At 40.4% G+C, this 18,249-nt stretch overlaps 1 protein-coding gene across 2 annotated transcripts in view; it reads right to left on the bottom strand.

The window, feature by feature from the left end:
- LOC118359254 (protein shisa-like-1a) overlaps positions 1 to 14,746 on the bottom strand; it is a 39,630-nt gene extending 24,884 nt beyond the window's left edge. Inside the window, exons 1-2 of one of the 2 annotated variants that reach the window (XM_052480558.1) lie at positions 14,133 to 14,746; positions 12,161 to 12,339 (exon numbers count right to left, since the gene is read on the bottom strand). The gene's annotated coding sequence lies outside the window, so the exon portion shown is untranslated. The remainder of the gene's footprint in view (positions 1 to 12,160; positions 12,340 to 14,132) is intronic. The other variant, XM_035737672.2, reaches the window with a different exon arrangement.
- Between the last annotated feature and the right edge of the window lie 3,503 nt (positions 14,747 to 18,249).

Here is an 18,249-nt window from a genome sequence, read left to right as displayed (position 1 = left end):
TTACTACCAGACAGGAGATCCAGATCTGTCAGTTGGTTGATAAGAAACTACTGAAGGTTTCAGTCTGTTTGCAAATTCCGACGAGATAGAGAGAAAGACACACTCTTATTGCATTCTTACGCTCTCTTGTTTTTAATAAAACATTTGCTTCTAGCCAGTGACACATTTTGCTTTCTAAAAATGCTGTTTTGTTTGCTCTTGAGTTTGTTCATTTAATGCGTTTGCATCTTATGCGGGGCTTGACAGAATATTCCCTTCTGGATATAGATTTCTATTTGATTTATTGTTGAATGGCTGTTCAGCTGTTAAATCCAAGGAAATGACTTCAACCCCTTTGACCCATTTACCGTATTGTCAGCCTAGGAAGTGCAGCATGTAGGGCATCACTGACTTTTCACCTGTATTTGTCTCATTGAAATGCCTGCATGGAGCGCTAGCCTTGATGTTTCCTCATTTCCTATAGCCACACAAATAGCCTTTTTGGTTGCAAGCCCTCTGTCTATCCATCCTAATGTACAATACTACTGTGCCAATCTGTCCCCTGAGACACAAGAGGAGTGAGTTTGTCGGGAAATAAGATTAGCTGTCACAGAAGATTGAGCATTCCGGTCAGCTATCGTCTCCAGGCATCAGGTCCTGGTCTCACTGATGGTCTGATTGATGCTCTTTATGAATTCATATCCGAATGAATTGGATTTTATTCCAGTTTTATGACTTTAGAGTTTCAGCTAGAGGCTGTGCTGTGATCCATTATGAGCCAACATTTGATAGCTGTAGTAACGCTGGGATCTAATGACTGTAATTGACACACAAGCCTCGACAGCAGATCATGATCAAACAGCTTAACGGGGACCGTCCGGTGCTGTGCTTTCATGCTCTGGTGTGTGTGTGTGTGTGTGTGTGTGTGTGTGTGTGTGTGTGTGTGTGTGTGTGTGTGTGTGTGTGTGTGCGTGCATGCGTGCATATATTTGTGTGTGTATAAATGTATAAGACTCTTTCCTTTGTAGAGGTGCCATTATTTGGCATGAGTGCATTTTATTTTCCAGTCTAAATTACCATGCTTGAAATATCAAAAGCACAACCCCCCCCTCAAATTCGAGGTGCCTTGTGTACATCAAACCTGCTGTTCCCGTAGTGACGGCTCTGAAGAGGATGTAGTTCAGTCCTTTTTCTAAAAAGATTAATATCCTCAAAATAAACACAAGGCAGCAGGGTGCAAATGCAAGTGAACTTGCGGCTTGAGGTTGCCTGGGAAACCTTTTCTCACAAAAGAGACGGGGGGGTGGTTATTGCTCTATCTAGTGAGTAATTAGCGGTAGTGAACAGGAAATTCAAAAAAAATAAAACAACACGGCAGGGTTACCATGCCAGGGAGCGTGTTGTGTTTGTGGTGAGTGTGGCCCATGCTTGTAACCGTCTGTTCATTAAAGATAGAATCCTTAGTTGCTACATACATTGTTTGGACTTATACATTAATTATATATACTAATTGACTCTTGAAGAATATAACTTACAAATGCCTCATGAGCTTAGTTTAACTGTCCCACCACATCAGAACCCAAAATATATGTAAACATTATTTGTAAACAAAGTGAACTATAATTTTGATATAATGGATACCTTACATTTCTCCAGGCCCATCCCTCTGCTATCACTCAAACACAGGCAGGGTGTCCCATCTATTATTGTTTCAATTAAGGATTACAGTATTAAGTTGACAAAATCAGAGGAATCAGCACTGTAATCAAACTCAATTCAGCTGGAGGCCTGTTGAGATGTGTCTGTGGGGAGAAAACGCTGCCCCTCCCCCATCCCACACACAGCTCATTCTTCTCTCGTCAGAATCCTCAAGGGCAGATATGAAAAGTGGGTTTCTTTTTGTTTGGAATGGCTGGAAGTGGGGTAATTGTGGTGATATTCTTTCCAAAGGCTTCAAAACAACTATTTCGAGCCTGAACACATATGGGATGAAATAATATTGTCACATGGCTAATTAATATTTTCTATGTCTTAGAATATCTCAATATCTCAAAATCAATCTGTGGCAACTGTAGCAATATGCATTTAGCACTAACATATTTGAGGTTTCCTCATTTCTTTGACGAGACCAATATTGTGAAGCTTGACTTCTCATTGAATATGGATTGATATTGGCAAGTTGATGGAAATAGGATACAGACATAACTTGATTAAGACGTATCCACATGCATGAACCATTCAAAGGGATATATTAGCAACATGCAAAAGCCACCCAGCGGTTTTAAGCAGAGCTGATCTGAATACTCTCTGGGACAAATTAGAATTAAACTGACGATGATGTCCTTTTGGTGCCAAGCTCACTCAGTAATACAAATATACAATCAGCCGAGAGATTTTCAAATGAACCTGCCACTGGAGTTTAACAAGTTGAATTCGTTATACAATCAAGGTCCTCAAAATAAATTGGGGATTGGAATTTATTAGAACCCCTATCATATTCCAAGTTTTTCTCTGTTTCTCTCTACTATCTACAAAGCCCATGCTTCCCAGAGGATATAAAATACTATATACTATGGTCCAGTTCTCTGAGAGAGAGAGAGAGAGAGAGAGAGAGAGAGAGAGAGAGAGAGAGAGAGAGAGAGAGAGAGAGAGAGAGAGAGAGAGAGAGAGAGAGAGAGAGAGAGAGAGAGAGAGAGAGAGAGAGAGAGAGAGAGAGAGAGAGAGAGCCAAATTGAGTGAGGCTAGAGTGAGAGAGAGAGAGAGAGAGAGAGAGAGAGAGATCAGCCAAATTGAGTGAGGCTAAGTGGAGTACGATGAACACAAAGGGAGCAGCTGCCTGTATTGCAACCAGTCAGATAGTCAACACTCATGTCTGGCTGCCTGTATTTTTTTTGTATTGTTGTGGGTAGCTTTAAAGATGCAGTCCGGCACTTACAAATTTGTAACATATTGTAAAAATGGGAATTTGTAACATATCCTACCCAAAAAATATACATTATATGAAATGGATGACATAGTACACCATTTTCGTGGGACCCATTTGGCTCGTGAGCGCTACTTTCAAAACTACTGGCTGAAATTATACATCTTAGAAGCATTGCTTATAATGGAAACACATAGGAAGTTTTAAGTTTGAATATCTTGTTAGAATGATGTCTCGTTAGAATGAAAGATTTCACTGAGCACCAACATGTGTTGTAGACTAGATGTACCCACACTAAGCCATTCTCATAAACAACATGGTTGTCTACTGATATGTTCATTGAGAGTGTTGATGTAATAAATCATTAGGGAATGATTAATATCATCCAGTAGTTATGGATGATTCTTATTTTCATTAATGTTGCATTAATATCTCTGTGATGTTGGATTCCATATTTGAAATTCCTATCTAGCTATTTGTCCATAAGGTTATTGGGGTAGGAGTATATTTAGAGGTTAGGGTCAGAGGATGATGTGGTGGCAGTCCAAGAGAAATTAGTTCAGCCCAAAGCACAGTGTCAGAGAATCCAAACAAACAGTCTGGTTGTGTCTGGGAGATACTGTCTTGTCTGCCCATATCAAAGATCACATACAGGGATAGGACATCTCTCTGGAGGATATTTTTCTGGGTACCCATAGCCTTAGTCCTGCTATTGTGGTTGTCAGACTACTTGCCCAAACTATAAATACTGTAACTGAATTTAACAATAAACATATTCACTGAGATGAATGCCTTGACATCAATCTCCCTTAATATACAGGATCGGTGTCCCTATACCGGGACGGTTGAGCTAACATGCGCTAATGTGATTAGCATGACAGTTGTAAATAACAGCAAACTTTCCAGGACATAGACATGTCTTATATGGGCAGAAAGCTTGAGTATCAAGTCCCTAACAAGCCCCAAAAGGGTACTACATCCTGTTATTAGAAGTGTATGTAGAGGAGTGTTGGGTTTGGCACAGCATATAACCCTCCTTAAACCAAGATACAGAGACACCGCAGAAGATATACACCCAGAGAGCTCAGACTCCACCAGGTCACAGAGGTCACTGGGCAAAGGTCACACACATGCTTCACACACAAACACTGCTTCTGGGAATCACTCTTGCTCTGAGAGAATATCTGTTTTCTATCACTCTACTCTTGGTTTCAAACACTAATGGTGTTTTGGCAGGTGGTTATACGGACTGTTAAGTCCAAAAAGTGGAGAGTTGAGGAGAGCTCTTCCAGCTAGAGCCTGTATCCAGACATTGTCATGTGAAGTGTTGGGTGGCTGGGCCTTTACTGGGGAATCCCACCTCATTACTGAGCCTGTCTGTCCTCTTAACCTGTCTGTCCTCTTAATAATACATACATTATCACCTGATGTTCTGTTAGATATTTTTATCAACTTAAGTTATTGCGAACATAACATGTTTTGAACTTCTATTTGCTATTTATGGCCTGAAGGCATCATCGACCTGAGCTCATACAACTCGTTTTGAGTTTTAAAAAGTATGGATAAGTAGGTGTTTGCACCAATTTGTAAGTCGCTCTGGATAAGAGCGTCTGCTAAATGACTTAAATGTAAATGTAAATGTATGCATAATGCATGGATGATTTTGACTATAACAAATACTCAGATGAAACATATTGTGCTATTTATCACAGACTAATTTGTGTCAAAGTTTAACAAGGACTCTCCTCCTCACCAGTGTCATGATCAAAGATATGATCAAGAGCCTCACATACAGTATATCGTTTGGTCATTGTGCTGCCACAGAATTAATTGTGAGCAAGACCTCAAAAAAGCGTTATATACCAGAGCTGCGAGAAAAGTTCTATAGATTATTGAAACAATGTTGCAATTGTTTGTGAGAATGTCAACAGGTGTGGTTCCCATGGGGAAAAAATTATATTGGGGAAAGGTTCCTGTGGGGGTTGCCATGGAAGCCAAGAAGGGGAGTGAGGTGTGTGTGTGTCTGTGTGCTCAAACACACATGCATGTGGGGGTCTGGGAGAGGAATTGTGTCCATCTGATGAATGGGCATGTGCCTGAACTCAATTTTATACACTAATTGTAGTCTCACCCATTCATTTCTAATGACTGGTAATTTTTGATTGGGAACACCACAGGCGTACAAAAGTTAAATAAAGCACCCAAAATGTAATGAAAATCATCTAAATGTATTTTGTGTGTTCAGATGCCCTGTGTGGACAAAGTCAGGGAACCTTATGACAATCAGATTACATGAACTACATTTTTCAGAGAAAGAACTTGTAAGTCGGTCCAATTCGACCGGAACACAGCAGGAGGGTTAATGACCAGAGACACAGCCACAGTGCCTTCAGAAAGTATTCATACCCTTTGACTTATTCAACAGTTTGTTGTGTTATAGACTGAATTCAAAATGGATTGAATATATTTTGAATATATTTTCTCACCCATCTACACACATTACCCCACAATAACAAAGTTAAAACACGTGTTTTGAAATGTTTCCAAATGAAATACAGAAATATCTCACTTCCACACCCCTGAGTGAACACATGTTAGAATCCCTTTTGGCAGCGATTACAGCTGTGAGTCTTATGGGTAAAGTCTCTAAGATCTTTGCTTACCTGGATTGTACAATATTTGCCCAATATTCTTTTCAAAATTCTTCAAGCTCTGTCAAATTGGTTGTTGATCATTGCTAGACAACCATTTTCAAGTCTTGCCATAGATTTTCAAGCAGATATAAGTCAAAACTGTAACTCAGCCACCCAGGAACATTCACTGTCTTCTCTGTAAGCAACTCCAGTGTACTGTAGGTTTGGCCTTCTGTTTTAGGTTATTGTCCTCCTGAAAGGTGATCTCATCTCCCAGTGTCTGGTGGAAAGCAGGCCGAACCAGGTTTTGCTCTAGGACTTGTTCTTAGCTACATTCTGTTTATTTTTTATCCTGAAAAACTCCCCAGTCCTTAACGATTACAAGCAGCTAACACTATGCTTGCAAATATGGAGAGTGGCAGTTTGTATTCAGGACAAAAAGTGTATTGCTTTGCCACATTTTTTGCAGTATTGTTGCAAACAAGATGGATGTTTTGGAATATTTTTTATTCTGTACAGGCTTCCTTCTTTTCACTCTGTCATTTAGGTTAGTGTTGTGCAGTAACGGCAATGTTGTTGATCCATCCCCAGTTTTCTCCTATCACAGCCATTCAATTCTGTAACTGTTTTAGTCACCATTGGCCTCATGGGGAAATCCCTGGGCAGTTTCCTTCCTCTCCTGCAACTGAGTTAGGAAGGACGCCTGTTTCTTTGTAGTGACTGGGTATATTGATACACCATCCACGTGTAATTAATAACTTCACCTTACTCAAAGGGATATTCAATGTTTGTTTTTTTACCCATCTTCCAATAGGTGCCCTCTTTGTGAGGCATTGGAAAACCTCCCTGGTCTTTGTGGTTGAATCTGTGTTTGAAACTCACTGCTCAACTGAGGGACCTTACAGATAATTGTATATGTGGGGTACAGAGATGAGGTAGTCATTCAAAAATCATGTTAAACACTGTTATTGCAGACAGTGATTTCATGCAACTTATGTGACTTGTTAAACAAATGTTGTCTCCTGAACCTAGTTAGGTTTGCCATAACAAAGGGGTTGAATACTTATTGACTGAAGATATTTCAGCTTTAAATTTTTCATTCATTTGTAAAATAAATTGTAAAAAATTAAAAACATACCGTGTACTGTGTGTAGGCAAATATACAAATATATATACATTTAATCCATTTGAAATTCAGGCTGTAAGACAACAAAATGTGGAAAAAGTCAAGGGATGTGATAACTTTCTGAAAGCACTGTAGTTCACCTTCTCAGTCAAGGTGAGGTGATGGAACTTTATGGAAAAGTAACGTACTGTGATTTCAAAAGCACTTCTGACATCATATATTAATAAGAAGATGGGACAACATAGTGTTAGCTTTAGGAACGTATTTAGTAAGATAAACCGGATATACTTACAGAGCATTATAGATACTGTAGTTCATCATGCTACCGTGATGAAGCACACTGACCCATTCCATTCTGGCATGCTCTCAAAAAAAAAATCTATCATTTTAACTAAAATTCTGTCCCTTCTCAAAATATTGTTTGAAATATACACTTGGCTCTCCAACCCTGTTCCTGGAGAGCTACTGTTGCTCCAACCGTAATCTAGCGTACCTGATTTCAATAATTAACTAAGCTGAATTGTTGATAAGCTGAATCAGGTTAGTTACAACTGGGGTTGGAGTGAAAACCTACAGGATGGTAGCTCTCCATGAACATGGTTGGAGAGCCCTGCACAAGGCACTTAGATATTAGCTGAATTCCATTGTGATTACTTTTTGCAGGATTTCATACAAAATGGGTATGAGATCTCATCGTTGTGAGGTAAAATCTGAAATCTCATTACATTAACATTTTGTGCATATGGTTGATTGAAATAGTAGAATACACGAGGTGCAATTTCTAAACTTGTTTGTGCATCAGCAGTGTTCCTCTTGTTATATGTCACACACTGACAGTCACTCAATTAGCCCATGTCAGTTACACTATTTTTGATTGGTAAATGAGTCTAGACAGCTATCTAAACTTCTAGTAATCATGGCTGGATTACCGACCTGGGCATGCAGGGCAGGTGCTCAGGGGCCCTGACCACCATGGGGCCCCCATTGATGTTGTTAGTTACTCTCACTCAGATATCATATTAACATAACATAAGCCATAGCAAAATGTGTAGAATTGCAGGATGTACTTTAAAAAATCTATTTAAAAAAAGTGTTATTACAAATATTTTTTCTGCTAACAGAAAAAATCTGTTCGTATACAATTGTAGTTTGTGATCCCAGTTAATGTGACTTACTGTGTAGAGGTTAACTGTTTAGCTAATAGGCTAAGTGTTTGTGGCAATTTTAGATATTTTTTTGCTGTTCTCCGACAGTATTTTTGAGTTTTTAAATTGTATAGAAATGCAGTAAGTGAGCTTCAACTTTCTTTAAGAACAATTAAAGTATTTCTTAACTTCAGTGTAAAACTAACTGGATTCTGCAACAATTATGGATGATAACGCTCTGAAGGTGTATCAGGGGGAGTTGGGATATGCAAAAAACACATTTCCAATTCACACATGCATATTAATTCACACTTGTAAATGTGCGAAATAGGACAAATATAAGCACCCACCAAATTATGTGTATTATTATTCATATTACTATTGTTAACGGTGGGGAAGATGGCTCATTATAATACTGTCTGTTCCAGATATCAGGAGTCATATAAAAAACGGATCTTATAATGAATCACATTCCCTCGATCTTTATCCCAGACAACAAGGCCAATACACACAACCACAGTCATTACTACAGACATTACTACGGCAGAAATATCACATGTTCTGTCTAATGCACAGACTTCAGTGTCATTTTGTGCAGTTTTCCATGAATATCATTTGATTATGAAAAGCAGCTGCCACATACATCAGTGGATCTGGATCAGAAAGAGACAAAAAATCGACTCTCTTACGGATGCACCTTTTTACATGTTTTTTATCTGTGGTTCCCTCTGGTCCTGTGCCATCCTGTCTGTCGGTGTACGTTCACACCAGACCACATGGAGATGAGAACATTGTCAAAGAAGGAAAGTACACCTTGCTCCACTTTTAACCCTGACAACTATATACCAATCTATCGTTCCAGTCCCACTGCTCTGGTGAGTCACTCTGCCGACAGTCAACGGACACTTAGAGGGAATAGGGGGAAGTCCTGAACATGCCTCATGCATTGGAATCTAAACTGCAGATATGAACAGCTTGGGTAAAAAGATTATGTTACCACTGAACATCAATGAACAAATAATGAGAGAAATGTTGTCCCTCTGAGCAAGGACAGTGAGTTATGGGTGGTAATTGCATCCACTCTCTCATGGTTTGTTTAAACCCGAACCTTGGATATTACTACTCGTGTTCTGAGTGATGTTGACTTAGAAGTCAGTCCATTTTCTCCAATATATATAATGATATTCTTGGGAATGAGCTGGCACCTTTGATGGTGGACGTGAGGTGAGGTCACATATTCCCTTCGGTCACCTGGCTGTCACATTGCATGTGGTCAGACACTAGAGAGGCATCAGGGTCACAGCTTTGACATTATCCTTTTATCTGGGGTGAAAAGTTCATCCTGTCCTGACGCTTGGTCAAGTTGAGACAAAGAGGCAGCTAGGGGGACTATGCCGTAATGCTAACACGTTCACCTGTAATCACGAACAGCAGGTGTCAGACATTGACATTCCTCCCTCATTCACTTTTCATTCGATCTTGTGGCATTCGCCTCTGTATACACCTACTGGCTGAGCATAGGTCAGTGAACCTTAAGTCTATTATATGGACAGACACACCCCTGCCTCCCCACTCTCCCCTCCTTACTGAGCTGTCATTATCTGTTTTCTAATACAGGTATAGGGTGTACTGTGACACTGGTCTGTCAAAGGTCAGATCCACTAGTCAAGCAATTGGTCAAAGGCAGGTAGAGCAAGTAATGAGTATTGACGACAGGGAGCTGAGCCATTCATTACAGCATGATTCAGACATCGGGCTTTTCAGAACATTGAGTTCCTGCTCCTGTGGATCCATACAGTTTGTTGTAGTATGTAGACATTTTGCCAATGGTAGGAGCATGGTGAGTTTCATGCTGATTCCATGGCATCACAGATTAATTGCTTTCTCGGTCTGATTGTGTTAAAATGCAGAGAAGGATTCAATAGTACCAATATTAGCACAGTTTATATGCCCCATTTAGCAAAGTGCAGCCATTATTGTAATTCTAAATCGTGTTTATCAATAGGTCAATACTTCCATAGCCTGGCAGTATAGGATTTAAAAATGTGATGCATGTTCTGTTGACCCAAAGATGCACTTCTGTACACAGAGCACTAACACAGAAGCACACAGTACATTAGTATTCAAAACTGCCAGTGGGTGAAAATGTCTCTGAATTTCAACATCATGTTCTTTATTTTATTATTCCTGCTTCTCATTTCAGCAATGCTTAAATACACAACGAGAGAGAGAGAGAGAGAGAGAGAGAGAGAGAGAGAGAGAGAGAGAGAGAGAGAGAGAGAGAGAGAGAGAGAGAGAGAGAGAGAGAGAGAGAGAGAGAGAGAGAGAGAGAGAGAGAGAGAGAGAGAGAGAGAGAGAGAGAGAGAGAGAGAGAGAGAGAGAGAGAGAGAGAGAGAGAGAGAGAGAGAGAGAGAGACTACCCTCGTGTTGGGTGACAAAGCAACCACCCACAAATAATGTTAATGTGTATACTGATGGAATGACATTGTAGTGAAGGGTGACTACAAGCAAATCAACACTATTGACATTTCAGTTTAATGAATGCATTTAATGGATTAATGGAATGTGGTTTTATATGGAGTAAACAACAACGACAAGCTTTTAATTTGCACTGTTTTATCCATTGAGCAGACACGGTAATACACAGCAGTAAACGGTGTCTGAATGCATAGAGTTCTCTATTCCTAGTATCAGATATTACACTTGACAGTGTAACAGGGTAGACCGCTAGCTTACTGCGTCTGGCGTCTAATGGTTTTAAATACAAGGCCCCGAGGGCCCACAGACACAGAGGATACACAATACAGCTGATGAGATGAGAGTCTATTATACATATATTCCTGCTAGGTTCCTGCTAGAGATGATCATCTGTTGAGTGGAATTGGATACGGGGGAGCATCAAAGGCAATGTCAAGGAACCGACTGCTGTATATGAACTGAGGCTGCCTGCCTGGTTCCGTCAGTCACACAGAGAGAGACAGAGACAGAGAGAGAGAGACTCATAGACCCAGCCCAGAAATGGGGAACTCCGTATGAACTTTATGCAGAGATAACTTGATAAGACTGATATTCTATATGGTATTCTGTGAATTTCGACTACAGATGTTTATTAAAAGTCATTGACAGTTTTTTTCTTAGCTAACCATCTAAATGGTTTGTTTGTAGACTTGGCATGCTGATAACCTGTCTGTGTTATCTTAAATAAGACATCTCAGTCTTATCCCCCCCACCATAAAAAGCTTATACAATTAAATAAACCTTTCACTTTTCTTTGCTGATAGGGGATAAGTGGTTGTCTCACCTAGCTATCTTAAGATTAATGTATTAACTGTAAGTTGCTGCGTGTAAGAGTGTCTGCTAAATGACTAAAATATCAAATGAAAGACATTTGTTGATATAGCACTATTGGATTGAGGCTATGTTGAGTGTTTTTAATTGACACCTACCCTTGTAGGGCTCAACAGCTGCCCAGACAGACAGGGTTAGACGTGTGACAGCCTGTGAGACATTATCAGAGTCATGACACTCCAAGCTTTTTTTAGCCTTTATCAGACCTACTTCCTCTAGTTCCTTCATGTTAAAGCCTGAGAAGTACATCTGCTGGATCTACTGCTGGCGCTGTCTACTGCCACCTATTCTGCATTTTATTTTTCATTCTGCAGATACTGTTGAAAAACTGTTCTTAAATGGAAGCAAATGGAATGAAACGGGGATAAACATACCTGAATTTGTCCAATGGAAACTCTTATTTGCAACTGTTGGACTAATTATTACACCCTAGATCAGCTAGATGCAGGCAAGAGTTTGTAAGGCGGTATTGAATGTGTGAATGTCGACCTGTGCACCTGCGATGTAAACTTTAATTCATAGGCTAGGTTGTAGCAACCTCATGATGGGTACAGGGGAAATTTGAGTATCATGCAGTAGCATAAATCTATCGATGTTACATTGAACTGGGTGAATGGAATATGAATGACAGTCACCCAATATGCTGTAACAGAAATAAGGCAAAGCTCATTAAAAAAAAATATCCCCCCTCATTTTAAAAACTTCTTGCACACCCATCCCATTAGCGGGATCATTTTCATCAACATCCTCTGAATTGCAGAGCGCAAAATTCAAATTAAATTACTAAAAATATTTAATTTTCATGACATCACAAGTGCAAAATAGCAAAACACAGTTTAGCTTGTTGTTAATCCACCTGGCGTGTCAAATTTCAAAAAAGCTTAACAGCAAAAACTATCCAAGCGTTTATGTTAGGACATCTTTCAGCAGACAAAACATTACAAACAGCTAGCAGCAAAGTAGATTGGTCACGAAAGTCAGAAAAGCAATAAAATGAATCGCTTACCTTTGATGATCTTCGGATGTTTGCACTCACGAGACACAATAAATGTTCCTTTTGTTCCATAAAGATTATTTTTATATCCAAAATACCTCCATTTGGTTGGCGCGTTTTGTTCAGAAATCCACAGGCTCGAGCGGTCACGACGGGTCAGACGAAAATTCCAAATAGCATCCGTAAAGTTCCTAGAAACATGTCAAACGTTTTTTATAATCAATCCTCAGGTTGTTTTTACAATAAATAATCAATAATATTTCAACCGGACCATAGCTTTTTCAATAGGAGAGAGAGAGAAAATGTGTGCTCCAAGTTGTTGCACATGCAAAACTCTGCTAGCTCCCAGCCATCCGCTGACGCGATGTGATCCTTCTCGCCCATTGTTCAGAATAAAAGCCTGAAACTATGTCTAAAGACTGTTCACACCATGTGGAAGCCATAGAGAAAGGAATCTGGTTGATATCCCTTTAAATGGAGGGAAGGCATGCAATGCAACAGGGAGATTTGTTTCTCTTAGGCACTTCCTTGTTGGATTTTCCTCAGGTTTTTGCCTGCAATATCAGTTCTGTTATACCCACAGACAATATTTTGACAGTTTTGGAAACTTTAGAGTGTTTTCTATCTGACAATTATATGCATATTCTAGATTCTGGGCCTGAGAAATAGGCAGTTTCATTTGGGTATGTTTATATACTGCCCCATGTTCCAACCGAGTGTGTGTTCCTATATATCCTCTCCCTTGTTTAATTAAAACAAGTGAATTCATAATCACTTACAACATGGACCCCCTCAGAGCATTTAATGTAAACTTTTCCATTCACTAAATCACTTTCCCTACGTCAGAGAACAGTGATCTCAGAGAAGGACCCACAGGCGAGCTACTGTGTAAAGCCACCCTGTAAGGTATGCTGAAATGCATCCATCAACTAAAATTCAAGAGGGAATATGCTACATGCTCTCAGTGCCATGCCTGAATCATTTCCCAGTTTGCAGTCATTAAATGTGAAGGCTCAGCACTGTGTGCATTAGCCCTAATGGCCACATTACCTCAAAATACTCCAAAGGCCACTGTACGCAGACACAATCACAGACATGCACACGTGCACACACAGACACGCACACACAAGATGCCTCTGGCCACGTTTACTCAAACAAAAACTTGCAACCCACAGGGCACAGACATCAATTCAACGTCTATTCCACGTTGGCTCAATGCAATTTCATTAAAATGATGTGGAAACAACATCTATTCAACCAGTGTATGCCCAATGTTTTTTTAAACTCATTTCTTTAGTGAATTCTAAATCATTAGTCAGTGAGAAGATGGCTTTTTGTGATGTACAAAGGGATTGTCCCTCTCGTCTCTAAATACTCTCAACGCACCTCCACGCGCCTGATTCCAGGTTACCCACCGACAGCCACTGCCAATCTGCCTTAATTGCCTCACATGTAAAGGGAGAGCTGAGAGACAGAACTTGCTGCCCTCGCCTTTCTTACACTGAGCTCACTCTGCTACCATGGTAGAGAGAAAACACTCCACCTGGATATCAGACAATAAGAGAGCACACCATGTTTACAACCCAACCCAGAGTGTAACTTCTCTCCTCAGTCCTCACAACCAAAGAGGCAGGCATCCCTCAACGATGAAAACAGTGTGTCATTTGACGTAGTAAGTGTGAACTTTCTCATCCTTCAGTCTCTTGACTGTAGATCTACTCAACGTGATGATGTTGTTTTTAAATTGCTTGCTTTTTGTTGTCGTTTACTTTACAGTTCTTTGAGATTTCTTTATATAATGAATAGTGCTTTAAATCTGAATATATGATTAATATTATTATTATAATAAACTATCACACAAAACCATACAAGCTCATGTGTGTCTTCCTGCACAACTATGGAAATACACACTTTTATAGTGAAAAGAAGAGGTCCACACAGAGCAGAAAGAGAGAAAGAGAGAACTACTAGTTTTTCAACTCACCTTTGTTGAGCCTATAAAGGAGGGTCTTTCCCGTTCCTCCGTTCAGTAAATGTTTACTCTTTGTTTACTCTTCCTTTGTTGCAGCTTGACACAAATACATCCTCACCCTAAGGACATGATCTAAATCAGCAGCGCGTGAGGGAGAGAGGCAGGAAGGAAATGCCAAAGAAGAAAAGAGCACTCTCCTCAAGTCCTCTGCACTGTATCCAACCGGTTAGAGCTCAGCGATAGAGTGTGTGTGAGAGAGAGAGAGAGAGAGAGAGAGAGAGAGGAAGAGAGCTAGAGAGATGAAGCGATACTGCGTGAGTGAGAGAGCTAGTGGCTAGCGAGTAAGAGAGAGGAGTGTAAGCAAGCAGTGTTCACACTAGGGTGACTCTTTAGCCCCGTTTATACCTGACACTTACATGCGTTCTTCATCCTAATCTTTTCTTGATCTAGTCTGTTTACACTTGTGAAATCGGGATCATAATAAGTTCACAATGCGTATTTTAATCATCTACACCTGTCTGAAAATGTGGGTAAAATCGAATGTGGACATTTTCCAGACACGTTAGCACCAGGTATAAACGGGGCTTCTGTCTTGGTTTGCGTGTGTGCGTTTCCTTGCTTTTGTGCGTGTGTTTCAGTGTGCGAGTTATGGCATTCCTCACATGTTGTCTGAAACAGAAGACACAGGGTCAGCTGCTGTCACCGCTGCCTCTGTCTCTTATCCCATTCATACCAAGACAAAAACCTGCCAACTTTGGCATGCCGTCTTCTTTTTCCTGCCTTTTCTTTATCATTTACATTTAAGTCAGAAAGATATTGCCAGTAACAAAGCCTGTACTTTTATATCCACCAAACAAGGTAGTCATGAATGCGGTATTATGTTTTAAAGTCCTGTCAACGGCTCAGTATAAAATGTAAATCATCTTACCGGCTTTAGCACACATTAAATCATGAACATTCTATTGTTGCCCGACATTGTCCTTGTCAGTATGAAAAAGTATAAACAAATAAATGGGGGATTATATAAACATTGCCCAGCATCTTTTTCTTCTTCAGGCAACATACTGGGAATCCTGTGTGAATTAGTTATCTGTTTCTATCTCACTCTCTATCACAGCTGTCTCTCTCTCTCTCTATTTCCCCTCTCAGTCTTTATCTGTCTCTCTCCCCACACCCTCGCTCTCCCTCTCTCTTCTCCTCCTCGATTCCCCACAGTTAATTTGCATCCCAGAGAGAGTTATAATCTAATCTCCGTTGCAAATGGAAATGAATCACACACAACACACATACGTGTAGTCACACATGCACACACCTGCACACACATGCAATGGATGGCTTTGGATTGAATCTCAGAAGCAGTGGTCGTTGTTCCCACCCCACCATGAGAGGTCCTTGCTGTCTGTTTAACTGGGCGGGGAATGGCATGGGCATTGTAAATAGCACTCTGTCATCTCTCTACAGGTCTCTGATTTATGATGTGACACATGTGCCCTGTAACAGAATTGAGGCTGTAAGTGCTTCTCTTCCCAGGAGAGTTAATTGTAATGCACAGCACCATGCTACAGAATGCACAGAAAGCCCCTTGCCATCCATATTAGACGTCAAGTGGAAGGTGATTTAGACGCCACCCAACAGACATGGGTGTACAGATGTAGGATCTTAATTTGAGCCAGTTTGCCACAGAAGGAAAATAATCCTGCAGCAACAGGAAATGTGAGTTATTATGAGGATTCTAATTAAGGGACATTTTTATAGGGGTTGATACATTTTTTGTAAGGGAAAATCGGGTCAGAAATGTGGAAATGACAAACTTCAGGAGCCTTTTTAAACCCCATATACACTACAAGTTTAAATTGTCCTGCATTGCAGAATCATTTTCCTGCAACAGGGTGATCAAATTAAGATCCTACATCTGTATATATGCACTGTGTTGATAAAGTGCCATAATTCCCCCTATGCCACACACACAGCACCTGAAGATGAAGGGAAGGGGGACCTTTTTAAAAAGGAAAGATGGGAACATGTGGCACTGCTATCATCTTGATGTGTGCATAAAAGTGGTTTGGCGTGTGGGTGGCACCTGCACAGTGACTGAGAGACGAGACCCTACAGGCAAAGTGTCAATACAGGACTAAGATCGAATCGTACTACACCGGCGCTGACGCTCGTCGGATGTGGCAGGGCCGGCAAACTATTACAGACTACAAAGGGAAGCACAGCCGAGAGCTGCCCAGTGACACGAGCCTACCTGACGAGCTAAATAACTTCTATGCTCGCTTCGAGGCAAGTAACACTGAAACATGCATGAGAGCATCAGCTGTTCCGGACGACTGTGTGATCACGCTCTCCGCAGCCGATGAAAGACCTCTTGGGGTTAGGGGGCAGAATTTTCACTTTTGGATAAATAGCATGCCCAATTTCAAATTCCTGCTACTCATGCCAGGAATATAAGATATGCATATTATTCATATATTTGGATAGAAAATACTCTGAAGTCTCTAAAACTGTTTGAATCATGTCTGTGAGTATGACAGAACTTATGTAGCAGGCAAAACCCCAAGGACTAACTGTTCAGATTTTTTTGTGCCTCTCTCTGTTCCCTGAAATATCCCTTGTCATTGCCAAGGGATATTTCTTAGGAACCTGTTTTCAGTTCATACCGCTTCCACTGGATGTCACCAGTCTTTGGAATTTGGTTGAGGTTGTAGGCCAACTAGGAACTGGGTAACACATTTAGCGCTGGTTTGTTTTCATTCCTGTATTGAACACAGATTACCCCGTCTACAATTTGATCGATTATTAACGTTTACAAATACCTAAAGTTGTATTACAAAAGTAGTTTGAAATATTTTGGCAAAGTTTATAGGCAACTTTTGAAATATTTTGGAGTGACGTTGCGTTTTTTGTAAGCTGTTTTTTCTGGATCAAACGCGCTTTATAATGGACATTTTGGATATACAGTGCCTTGCGAAAGTATTCGGCCTCCTTGAACTTTGCGACCTTTTGCCACATTTCAGTCTTCAAACATCAAGCATTTATACGGAGACTTGATTACACACAGGTGGATTGGATCATTCAGAGATCCTTACTGAACTTTTGGAGAGAGTTTGCTGCACTGAAAGTAAAGGGGCTGAATAATTTTGCACGCCCAATTTTTCAGTTTTTGATTTGTTAAAAAAGTTTGAAATATCCAATAAATGTCATTCCACTTCATGATTGTGTCCCACTTGTTGTTGATTCTTCACAAAAAAATACAGTTTTATATCTTTATGTTTGAAGCCTGAAATGTGGCAAAAGGTCGCAAAGTTCAAGGGGGCCGAATACTTTCGCAAGGCACTGTATAAGGACGGAATTACTTGAACAAAAGGACCAATTGTGATGTTTATGGGACATATTGGAGCGCCAACAAAAGAAGCTCATCAAAGGTAATGCATGTTTTATTTTTTATTTCAGCGTTTTGTGTAGCGCCTGCAGGGTTGAAATATGCTAACCCCTTTGTTTACTGCTGGCGCTATCATCAGATGCTTTCGTCGAAAACCATTTTTAAAATCAGACATGTTGGCTGGATTCACAACGAGTGTAGCTTTAATTGAGTATCTTACATGTGTGATTTAATGAAAGTTTGAATTTTATAGTATTTTATTTGAATCTGGGCTCTGCATTTCCCCTGGCAATTGGCCAGTTGGGACATTTGTGTCCCGCCTATCCCAAAGAGGTTTTAAACAGGTCAACATTCACAACGACGCAGGGCCAGACGGATTATCAGACATGTAGTCCACATCTGGCAAGTGTCTTCACTGACATTTTCAACCTCTCCCTGTCTGAGTATGTAATACCAATATGTTTCAAGGAGACCACCATAGTCCCTGTGCCCAAGAACACTAAGGTAACCTGCCTAAAGGACTACCAACCCCTAGCACTCACGTCTGTAGCCATGAAATGCTTTAAAAGGCTGGTCATGGCTCACATCAACACCATTATCCCAGAAAACCTAGACCCACTCCATTTTGCATACCGCACCAACAGATCCACAGATGATGATCCACACACTACACACTGCCCTTTCCCACCTGGACAAAAGGAACACCTATGTGAGAATGCTATTCATTGACTACAGGTCAGCGTTTAA

The sequence above is a fragment of the Oncorhynchus keta genome, chromosome 26 (genome assembly GCF_023373465.1).
Source record: "Oncorhynchus keta strain PuntledgeMale-10-30-2019 chromosome 26, Oket_V2, whole genome shotgun sequence".
NCBI lineage: Eukaryota > Metazoa > Chordata > Actinopteri > Salmoniformes > Salmonidae > Oncorhynchus > Oncorhynchus keta.
This window is presented reverse-complemented; position numbering and strand designations above follow the sequence as displayed.